At 44.4% G+C, this 12,433-nt stretch overlaps 1 protein-coding gene across 1 annotated transcript in view; it reads left to right on the top strand.

The window, feature by feature from the left end:
* The first annotated feature begins 6,492 nt into the window (after positions 1-6,492).
* Positions 6,493-12,433, top strand: part of LOC128344985 (alpha-protein kinase 2-like) — a 71,056-nt gene continuing 65,115 nt past the window's right edge. Inside the window, exon 1 of the mRNA XM_053296181.1 lies at positions 6,493-6,560. The gene's annotated coding sequence lies outside the window, so the exon portion shown is untranslated. The remainder of the gene's footprint in view (positions 6,561-12,433) is intronic.

Genomic DNA, 12,433 nt, shown 5'->3' with positions numbered 1-12,433 from the left:
CTATTCTCTAGCAAAGGATAAAAAGAAATATTACTGGACTAAATCCCTGTGAATCTGCTTAAAATAAGCTTTGTCCCCCATCCACGGACTCTTATATGCTACCTGACTGATTCCATCGCAAACCAATTTTAACCTTTAGTTGACCAATGCTCTACTTCAGCTCTTTATGGCTTCAACTACTGCTGAACTATCTTCAGCAGATGAAAAAAAACAGGAAGCATCCAACCAGACAAACAAAGAGACAGTGAGGCGATTCTCACAGTCACCAAAAAGTGGGGTAAGGGAGCCTAGCCCACTTTTTGGCGGTCGTGTGCTGCCACAGGAACCGTGCAGCTCCCACCAGCTAACTTACCTAATTCTCCTTTCCCTTAGCCTAGGTTAACAGAGCGAGCACTCCGTTAACCTCTTCTTCCTGATCGTGTATTGCCACAGCGCGGCTCCATGCCACAGCAACACACGAGGAGACCCCCAATGGGAGGCTGAAATCAGCCTCCTGGCCCTCTGGGTCTCTCCAGGATGTCCTGCGCACTTGTGTGGGGCATCCTGGAACTTCCAGGTGCCCCACAGCCCCCACCAACTCCGTGACGGAGCCGGCAGTTATGTGGGCGGCCGATCTGGCCGCCCAGGGCTCTGTGGGTGATCATCTGCAGGGAGAGTGGGCTAAGCCCACTTTCCCTACAAACCCCCTAAAGGCGAGTCTCACTGATTGTGAGACTCATCTCAAAGTCTCATGATGCTGTGAAGCATTTATTGAAGCCCAACGCATTTCAGCTTCAGAGGCAAGAATTTGTAATATTTTGAAGAGACCTTGAACAAGTAGCCTTTGCCTTAGCAAGACATATACTCATATATAGAGATATACGCTCTCTTCTTATTGGCCCAGTTCTGTTACATTATCCAGACAGGCTGGACCAGTGGCATAGGGAGGCTTCTGGTGGCCCGGGGAAAAAGTTTTTTGGGGGGCTCCCTCGCACATGCCCCAGCACCAAAGCCATGTCCCCTAATTCCAAGCCCCACCACGCTTCTCCCTTTATTTACCCATGGCGGTGGCTGGTGGGTGGGCTTCACGGGCAGGGCGGTGGCGGGGCTCTTCTGGGCCCCTTGACACTCCAGGCCCGGGGGCCTTCCAATGGATGCTACACCCATGGGCCGATGACTTGTATGTAAATTTTCTCCTCTCTGACTAATGCCAAGATTACCTACCGTGTGGCCAAATTTTGCCCCACTGCTTGTAACATCGGGAAACAAATGGTTAACCATTTATGTTATGTAAGGTTACTCTGGTGGTGGCAGGGGCGGAGCCACCATTGGGCCAATGAGTTCAAAGAACCTGGGCCACTGACCAATCAGGGGCTGCATCTCATGGCCCCAACACGCCCCCCGCGTCTGACGTCAGATGCGGGGGTGCTAGTTTAGTTCCCGAGTGGGGGCCGCGTTGTTACAGACCAGGCCTGATCTATATACTAAATATGCTCATTAGCTAGTATATAAAATAGGACTGGCCCAAGTTCTTTTATATTGATGACCACGTTTGATCTGGATGCAAAGAAGAAAGGAAATCAAAACCAGTCCTCAAGATTCAATGGGCTTTATTGAGTATAACAGCATAATCTAGCAAGCAGAAAGCAGAACACTCTATCAATATTGCTAACAGTATTTCCTAACCAGCACCAATATTCAGCCGTGTGCCTAACTACATATGTGTGGATATTTAAATCTTCCTAGATCCTAATACATTTCAGATACAGGCAGAAAAGAAGGGGGGGTGAAGGTTGCGGGCTGGCATGGTTTTGGGGTGATTAGTGGAGGAAAAAGGGGGAGGAGAAGGGAGCAGGGAAAGAGGAAGGGATGAGGGGATCCCAAGAAGCATATTTACCCAGGATCCAAGGCTGGAGAGAGAAGAATCACTTCAGTTGAAGGAGTGAGGCGCTGGCGGAGACAGGAGCTGTGCAGTTGCTCAGATCAGGCAGCTAGGACAGCAGAACTCAGGCATTGCTGTAGTTTCTGTTCATGAACAGAGTTCCTGCTTTGCCCCGCGGCTTTAGCAGCAAACTCTGCGATCTTGTGAGCAGCTTTGCTGTAGGCAAAGATTGCTGAACTCTCTGTCTCAAAAAGCCTCTTTCTTATAGTGATTTTCTCTTTGATCCTTGAATAGAATCTATTCAAAGATCTCCTCTTTTCCTGTGTGTCCAAAAAGGTGACAAAGCTGTTACCTTCTGAACAAAATCTTAATTATTCAGCATATCGGCCAATCCAGAGAGATCTCTGAATCTCATCTTCTGTAAACTCTGTGCGCTTCAGGAAGGGAGGGAGGGGGACATTGCCCACAGCAAATCTGCATCTAAGATGCTGCAAATTACATCTTGGCAGTCTGGCCCCCAGAAGGTGTTAAAAAGTCAGCAGTTAGTAAGGGGATTCAGGATATTCTGTGTGAGACAGCTTGTGTACCTCTACCCAGTGTTTAATTGAAAACAAGAGAATATTTAAAGTATATATGAAAAGGTGTGTGTGAGATTTGTAGCATTGGTGAGGTGAGGATTAAAATTTATAGGCATTTACTCTGTATCCATTTGGCTATGTTGAACTTCCATGGAGAACAATACAAATCACTGACAAAGATTTAACACTAATGGGGGGGGGGGGGGAATCAGCCCCCTGGCTCCTTTCACAGACACTTGGTAGCCAGTGGTATTAGCATATGGATTACAGTATTCAGCATTCAGACCTGGCTTTTGTGTTCCCTTGCATATCCATTTTGCAACACAAAGCTATATTGTCTCCTGCTCCAGAGAGCAGTTTGACCTGGGTGCCAGAGTTCAGGTATCATTTCATTTCTTGATATAAAATGGAGTCAGACACAGGCCTATATTTCACCATACTTCTGAGTCTGATACCTTTAGTTCTGATATGTTATAGACTGTTCATAACAGCTTGGCCCCTTTGGGAGCTAGGAGCGGCTCTTCCCTGCAGGAATGCAGTGCCAGCCTACCTAGCTCCTGAAAGGGCCACATGGCCCCTTCAGGAGTTAAAAGGCTAGAGCTGCTTTCGCAGGGAGGATCCGCTCCTGGGCTGCGTTGCAAAAGCAGTGCCAGCGTTAGTTTAACTGCTGAAGGGGCCACGCGGCCCCTTCACGAGTTAAACTGCACTCCTCCCGGTCCCGAATGGAGCCTCAAAGCTCCGTTTGGGAGCCAGACCATGCCCCCGCGTCTGACATCAGATGCAGGGGCGGGGTCAGAGGGGCCACGGCTGCCACCGCACACAGGCCATTGGTGGTCCCACTCTGCCACTGGGTGGTGCGTTGGTAGTTTAATATTATTCATTATTATTTAATATCAGAGCATTTTAAGTTATGTTGCTTGTAACTGTTGATTATTGTAATTGCTGGCTGGACCGTAATAAATGATGATGAGGCCCTAGAGCTTTCTCAGACAGGAGGCTTTACTTTGGGTTTACTGTGAGAATTTTCTGCGAGTTCGAAGTTGCGCCAAAAAAAGGCACCAAAATTGGGGTTTTTTTTACTCCAGATATAAATCAGGCTACACTCTAACACACCGTTAAAAACCTGAATCATGTGTAAAGTGCTCCCCAATAGCCCGCAAGGACTTTGGGGTATGTTTGGCCAATATGTGAGCACAGACCCTCCATTTTGAAGGAGATGTGAGCTAAAAGCTTGGTGTGAAAATCTTCCTGCTCTCCTCCTTTTAAAAGATCCTGCTCACCGCTCCCCAGCAGCACTGAACCTGTACACTAATCTCAGTTCATGAACATCCCTATAAACTGACCCTTGGATATGAACAAGGTAGATCTTATATCTATTTCTGAAAGAGCTAATGCTATTATCCTTACGGATGTGTAACTGGACCACCCACAGACGAGAGGAAAGTATTTGCAGACTTGTGAGAACCTGCAGATTCATCGGTTTCACAAAAATCTGAAGAAGAAGAAGAAGAAGAAGAAGAAGAAGAAGAAGAAGAAGAAGAAGAAGAAGAAGAAGAAGAAGAAGAAGAAGAAGAAACTAAGGGGCAACCCCCCTCCAAACGGCCGCAATGTAACTCAATGGAGCAGAATGTTCACAGACTCAGAAGGCACTTACAAGTCAACCAGCTGGGCAAAGCTAATGAAACTCAGAGGTGGGGGGCAGGAAGGAGGATTTGGACAAAAAGAGCAGGAAATTTTTGAGTTTGAAGACTACGCCTTCAAGACAATCATAACCCCTTTTCCTTCTGAGGGGAAAGGTGTCAAAAACTCTAGATTTCTCACCAGCCATTTCACACACTTTTGTGTTTCTGAGGTGGGAAGGGGTTTGATGCATTTAAGCTTTTGGTGTGTCTGGGGGCAGGGGCAGGGGTTAGCCCACCCAATAACATACAAACAACTGTATGTGTGTGAACCCTGCTGAGGTCTGGCAGGGGAAGCTGCACATTGCATCTGTTAATCTACTGATCATTGTATGTGCACGCATGCACTAAACTCACAATAGGGTGTGTATGTATGTGTGTGTGTGTATGTGTATATCTATCTGTCTGTCTGTCTATCTATCTGTCTATCTGCAGAGATATACTGCAACATTCTGTTGTGGTCCATACATATAAGATTCTAAAACCCAGCTCTCATTAACTGGGTCTTTGTGGGGCAAGTCAGAGGTATTGCTCACACATGCAGAATGTTGTCTTGAACATCCAGGTGCAGGATTGCCTTAATTCAACTGAAAACATAAGCAAGCATGTACTTAGGTACCTCATCATAGAACCAATGGGATCTTAAAATGCTTAACTTTAACTGGATCATGACCACTGTAACTAGTAGCCTTAGGTATACAGCTCAGGGCAATTAACCTCTTGCCCGCTTTTTGTTTTGCTAATTAGCAGCCCAGGAGGGACTACTTTAAAAACTGAGGAAGCAGAACTCTGAGAAAGGGTGTTTAGCCCCTTTCTCACATGCTCATGCTCTTTATTCATTATAAATTCTCCTCCCTAAAAAGTTGCTACTAGTTCCAGGTGGGAGGGGGAAAACTGGTGCTTCTGTCTATTCTCACGACCACCACCTTTGGCCTCATAGCAGCTTTGAGGAAATGGAAAGCTTTATATAGGGATGCTGTGAGGTAGTTGATTCCTGCACTGAGCAGAGGGCTGGACTAGAGGATCTAGAGGCGATTCTCATGAGCAGCAGAAACCAGGCTACGGGAGCCCAGCCTGGCTTCTGCTGCTCCGCTCGTGTGCAGCAATGAGAGCCACACAGCTCCTGGCAGCGATGCAGTGGCCAGCCCGCTTACGGAGCCCACCGCTAAACCCAGGTTTTGACTGCAAGTGCGCCCCCCTCCCAAAAAGTTTTATAGATTGTGTGTCTGCTGCGCCTGCTTGCAGCCGCAGCGGACACATTTGGGGAGGGGAGGGGGGACCCCAAGAATGCATTGCACACTCACGCGGTGCATTACTGGGGCTCCAGGGAGGCAGGGCACCGCACGGCAGTGCCTCCTTTCACCCGACCCCCAGAACTGCCGGGCGCGGGAGCAAAGCCGCTGTTCGTCTGGGCGGGTGATCCACCCACCCAGGGGGGGATGTTTGACCATCTGCGGGGAGAGTGGGTCAAGCCCACTCTACTCGCAGAACCTCTTTTGGCTCTACACACTGATCATGTGTGGAGCCTTCTAGTCTTTTCAGCTCTAAAATTCTCTTATTCTAATGAAAGGGTTAAACACCCTTTCATAGAGCACTGCTTCCCATCCTGTAAAAGGACTACTATTTCACAAAACAAAAACAACAGGAGCACCTAAGGAAGAAATCTCTCTGTTCGTTTGGGTTTGAACCAGTGTGCAATTTTCAATACAAAAATTCATTTTGAAAGGAGCGATAGAATTCAAAACTATTTCTAATAATTTCCTGTCTATATCATTATTGATTAGTTTATATTTTTTTATCCCTACATTCACCAGAATGCTATAGTGTCTTCTTTAGTGCCCACTCTATTCTCATAGTACTTGCATATATTTCTATGTTCTGTATAAGCCCTGACAAGTACACTCTCTTCTGCTGGTAACAACAGAGGCTTAACTAATTTCCGGAGTTAATAGTATTTCCAATTTATTCCCAGCTGTCTCAAATTAAAAACAAACCTCTGTTGAACCTGTCACAGACAGCTGGAAATGCCTAGGGAATTAATGGCATTTAATTCCTACTCAAGAAAGCAAAGCATAACTAATAATATTCCTATAAACTAAAACTTGATTACTTAACTCAAAAGTTAATAATCTTCATCTTTCCACTAAAAAGCAAAAGAGTATCCAAGAAGATAAATATATGACCTGAAAGGATAGGTCAACAGTCTCCCACCAAGGTCTTCCTTGTGAAGAGTCACCTGCTACAGTGTGATGAAATAGTCCACCCTTAACAGAGACACTGTGATATGATCAGAGCCAGCAAAACAAGACTGATATTTTCAGTCACGCTTGCCACAAGTGGGAGTAACTTACAACCTGGTTTTATCAAAGAGCACCACTACAGCAAAGGAACAAGTCATCAATCTCTCCGTGTCACAAACCCTTCCCTAAAGAGCATTCCAATGTAAGTACTGTATGCATATTTACCATTTCAGACTGCGGAGAGATTATATAGTCTATTGTACAATTCTTCATGTTTATGCTGTTTTCTTCAGTCCAGGAATGCCCACATATCGTCTTGTTTTCATACTAGAGCACCTTAGACAGCATCTAACACAAGGACAACTATTCAGTCTTTAACTATGCATTATGACGGTGATAAATTATTGACATTTACTTTTCTAGGCTTTTAAAACTCTTCATACTTTTTTTGCAATATTCTATCATGCCCATAAATCTTTATTCAAGCCGAATGCCAGAAAAAGTCTGTAGGAAATGAAGACAAATAAAATCTGCAGACCCAGTCCATGCATGAATGATGCCTTTGATTTATATATAATCATAAATATTCATAATGACATTGAGAATTTATTTTACACTTTGTCTCCTTAGCCGAAAATGCTGAAATTAACATAGATCTTGGTTAATGTGTATGCGTCTAATATATATAAAGCATACATACCCGAATTGTAGGCCTCAGAAACTTGCACATGTTGAATACACTGGATACAGTTACGTGATGAGCATTTAAAAATAGATGAAGGCAGGATCAGCATGCATCTGTGATTGACTGGGTTTCATTGACTCCCCTTTTAATTAGAAATATGTATAAGCAATACCTTTTCCCATCTAAACTGATCCACAGTTATTACCCTTCATGAAGACTCTGGGTGCGGGGAGGTAGGTTAAGTTTAAAATAGACTCTGTAGTACGAGTTTACTGGAATATACTCAGGGGTGTAGCTATAACTGAGTGGATGGGTTCAAAGAAGAGAACCCACCCCCCCGCCACTCTTGAGGGCCCCCCAGTTCCACCCCCTCCCTATTTTCTTAATTCTCTCCCTCACTCCGAGGGGCCGCTGGGGAGAGGGGCAAATACAGGCCCCCTCTCTCCTAGCTATGCCCCTGAAAATACCAGTGGCTGACATCCTAACTCATGAAGTGCACAGATACGGGGACATGATTGGGGCCCACGTGCAACTCTTCCAGTGCCTCTACATGCATCTGTTGCACAAGCAGGTGAAACTTTCCAGGTTTGCCTGTAATCCGCACTCTTTGCCATATCTTATCTTACGGATTGCTTCAGAAGTGTGGGCAGGGCTGGTGTTTTCACCTGCTTGGGCATCAGCATATGCTCAGAAAGACTGGGCAAATTGCACTGGTCCCCATCGTGTGCCTGCAGTCCCTCATTATGGGCGCACTTTGTTAGTTAAGATGTCAGGCAGTGACTTGATCAATAAAGACACCAGTCCCATTTCTAGCCAAACTAGATGAGAAGAAAGAAACATGGATGCAGTCTACCAACTCCCCCCCCTCCCGCTTTTTCATTGAAATGCAGAAGGAAACTGCAAATTTGATCTCTGTATCTTTTCCCATGTGGAGAGAAAAGCAGCTGGGAAGAAATTTTGATTTCAAAAACAGGCCACAGGGAATGGATCACGTACCCCCACCACTTACACACACACACACACACACACACACACACACACACACACACAGAGCAATGTGTGTGATCACTTTTACAACCTATCATCTACTTATTTTAATGTAAAATAAATAAAACATTGGGAGATTGCCTCTGTGTGTTCTCTTGCATCTCATCTAGTGTGGCCATTATGGTAGTTCTTTTAGAATCACAGCCTTAGCTCAGATAAATAATTTCTGGTTCCAAACACAGATCTTAATGTATTATTACATGAACTCCCCACTTCCCTGAGTGGTTACATTTGGGGGTGGGTGGGTACCGCTACTTAGATTCTGGCTTCCTATGGAGGAGCAATGACTGGAGGATTATGGTGTCTTTCTAATATTTGATGCATTTACAAATATATAAGTTGAGCATTGGATGCAGTTGAAATATTAAAGTACTCCCACAGCAGCAGCAGCAGTAGTTTATATCCAGTCTCAGAGAGCGGCCCTACACACAAGTAGCCTTGTATCCCAAGGTGCTTCCGTCCTGTACCTCAAGGTACTTTGCCTCTCTCCAAAACTTAGTTTCTGTATCCCACAGAAGCTTTCTGTCTGTCCCAAGTTGATTCTCTTGTTCTTTTCATGCACACCAGGGTATGTACTGCCTTGTAGGGATGTACTGTGAATGAATTGCACAATGTTTTTTGCCTGACAAACTTGATGAGTGATCAGAGAAGCGACAAAGAAGAGAACTTGATAGACACTGTAAAGTGTGCCGTCAAGTCGATTTCTACTCCTATATCGCTGCTGCCCAATATAGTACCAGCGAGGATTCGAACCAGCAACCTTCTGCTTGTTAGTCAAGCATTTTCCTGCTGTGCCACTTAAGGTGATGATAGACACTGTAATGGCCAGAAATCTCTCCTTGGCTTTGCACTGTAGTCCCTATCAGAGCTGGACAAGGTACATCCTCCTGCTACGGGGGGTGGGTAGGGGGGAGGTAGAAAAACAGGTTGGAACCAGTTTTGTAGTTTGCTTCGGAAGGACAGAGAGCTTTGAATTGGCTGGAAGTGAAATGGGGTGGAGAGCTTCTCTTTGGTGATCTGATGTAGAATTAGCAGATTCACAGCCTGCCTGAGGAGAGCTTATTGTCTCCCAGTATTCACTGCTTGTATATTTTTTCATAAAACAAATTACAGAGACACTGTAGGCTCAGTCCAGTTGAGCACAGGCAGCATGTGTATGCACAGAGATCCACAGTCCTCAATAGAACCCTTGTTTCTCATCCGTACAATGTGAGTGCACACACATGCATTTAGGAGTGCAAGTGGAAACAATAGAAATGAGAGGTCCATGCATTCTTCCCATATTGCTATCCAGTCCTCCCATCTCTTTGCTATGCAAGTTTAATGCATTTATGAGGATATGGGAGGCACACAGCAACCCACCATTTCCTGCAGTACCCCCTCCTACTGACTTCACTCATGCATTCACATTGGCAGGGAGTTGGGGTTTTAAGCCCACAGCCTACACCAGGGCTGCACAATATTAGCTCTTGAGTTGCTGCTGGACAACTTCAATCATCCACAGCCACAGTGACCAATAGGCAGGGATGATGAGAGTTGTAGTGCTGATGTGCCGAATTGTGCAGCCCCAACTATCAATTTTTTGGGGGGGAGACCTTATGTATGGGGCATTTCTTGTTTTAAGAGCAGTGGCTGACATACTACTGCATAGTGGCTGACATAACTACTGCAGCAGGCATATAACTGAGGGTGTCACACCTCTTGCCCACGAAGGCAGCATGTAGTGGTGAGAGTGACCTTCAGGGATCCTTCTCTTCAAGGTATCCTGTGCCTTGTATAAATATGTCCCTGAAGGTCATATAGCCCTTGGGCACATAGTTTTGGGTGGCGCACACAGACTATTTCTGGGAGAAGGAGAGATGGATGAAATTCCTCCATCTCTGCTTCCTCTGAAGTACTCTGAGTCTACACTACCCAAAAGTATGTCCCTGAGGGCTGCCCAATCCTCAGAGATATATTCATATGTAAATAAATAGATATGAACAGCTAGGGTAAGAACTCTGCACCTGTTGCAGAGGACATATTCCACACCTGCCCCAGAACTAGTTAGATTGTTAGCCAGTTTTCAAAGATCTCTGAACTCAGGAGGTTCCAACCTCAAATTGGTATGTTAAGGGATGCCAAAGGACAGATAGTAATTGATTCAGAGAAGATCAAACAGAGATGGAAGGAGTATACTGAAAATCTGTACAGCAGTGACGTCAACATCCAAGATACTCTAGAAGATATTCCCTACTTGCAAGAACCTCTAGTACGGGAAGATGAAGCTAGATCAGCACTCCAGTCATTACCAAGTTGGAAGGCTACAGGAATTGATGGATTAGCTACAGAAATATGGCAGGCAACAGAAGAAGAATTTGTCAAGGCTCTAACCAAACTATGCCAGCAAATCTGGAGAACAACACAGTGGCCAGCAGATTGAAAGAGGTCTGTTGACATACCCATACCAAAGAAGAGATCTAACAGATTGTGCAAAACATCGCACAATATCCTTAAATTTCACATGCTAGCAAAATAATGCTCAGGATCATCCAACATAGATTAGAGTCCTACGTGGAAAAGGAAATGCTGGATGTTCAAGCTGGTTTTAGAAAAGACTGAGGAACAAGAGACATCATTGTAGATGCACGCTGGATAATTGAGAAAGCCAAAGAATACCAGAAAGAAGTCAATATGTGCTTTATTAACTACAGAAAAGCCTTCAATTGCATCAACCATGTCAAGTTGTGGAATGTCCTTAGGAAAATGGGCATCCCAGACATCTCATTGTTCTCATGAGACACCAATACACAGGACAGGAAGCCACAGTCCAGACGGAACATGGCGAAACAGACTGGTTCCAGATCGGCAAAGGAGTAAGACAAGGCTGTATACTTTCTCCTTATTTATTCAATTTATATGCTGAACATATACTGAGAGAAGCCAGATTGGAATAAGATGAACATGGTTTTAAAGTCGGACGAAGAAACATCAATAACCTGCGCTACACTGATGACACCACTCTGATAGCTGAGAATGCAAATGATCTGCAAGCTCTAGTAATGAAAGTCAAGGAGCACAGTGAAAAAATGGGACGACTAAATATAAAGAAGACTAAACTAATGACAACGGGTACAGCAGCCAGCCTCTGGATTGACAATGAAGTGGTGGATAGCTTTTGCCTTTTAAGCTCGACCATCAACAGTAAAGGATCCAGCAGTCAAGAAATACTCTGCAGACTAGTACTTGGTAGGGTAGCAATGAAGGCCTTGGAAAAGATATTTAGATGCTGTGATGTGTCTGTATCTACAAAGATTAGAATTATTTGGACAATGTTTTTTTCCATGGCATTCTATAGATGCGAAAGCTGAACTTTGAAGAAGCAAGATAGAAAAGGTATTGACACTTTTGAACTTTGGTGCTGGAGAAGACTTTTGAGGATACCATGGACAGCCAGGAAAACAAACAAATGGATCATAGAACAAATCAATCCAGAATTTTCACTTGAGGAACAAATGACCAGGCTCAAACTATCATACTTCAGACACATTATGCAAAAACCCAGCTCCCTTGAGAAGTCCATCATGCAGGGGAAAGTTGAAGGAAAGAGATATATATTTATATAAAATGTTTTATATAAATAAATAAAATAAAGAGTGTGACTCTGAAGTTAGGGACAGCAATATATCTATACTAAGTTGTTGGGTTGTTGTTGTTTTTAAATGAATATCTGTGCCAGCCTACTCCAAGGAATTAAAAACAACACACTTCTATTTTTCTCAGTCTTTGGGTTGGAGTGCCTGCCTTCAATGATATGAGAAAATGCGTAAAAAATCCCCCCTGCCCCACTGCCAGCACCAATGAGTATATAAAAGACATTTCAGTGCTTGGGTGCAGCTGCTGGGGTTTGATTAAAACAGTGGGTGATACAAACTGGGACAAATACATAGAGTTCCTTTCTTTTTGTTTCCTAGACTTCAGAATTCAAGCACCCGGCTCTGCCTGCATGTATTAAAGTGATTTCATAGCTGTTGTTACAGCCCCTGTGTCCTGCTACATAGCACTGTGGTTGCCTGGGTTACTGTTATTATTCCATTGCTTAAATATGGTGTTAGCCATTCTCCTGTTTCAACAGACACTGTGACAGAGCAGAGAGATTGCTGTTCTGCTTGTAATTGCATGTGCCAGCTCCTTCGGTGTTCCCAAATGGAAAAAGTAACTGATTTTAAAAATTCCTTCACTTCCAGATGTGTTCATTCTTATCACAGTGTATTCATTTGCATCAACCATACAATTTGATCGTCATGGCTTTGTTAAGTATCATTATCACCCAGGGGTGTAACTACCATTAGGCAAGGGGAGGC

This window comes from Hemicordylus capensis, chromosome 2 (genome assembly GCF_027244095.1).
Source record: "Hemicordylus capensis ecotype Gifberg chromosome 2, rHemCap1.1.pri, whole genome shotgun sequence".
NCBI classification, from domain to species: Eukaryota; Metazoa; Chordata; class Lepidosauria; order Squamata; family Cordylidae; genus Hemicordylus; species Hemicordylus capensis.
This window is presented reverse-complemented; position numbering and strand designations above follow the sequence as displayed.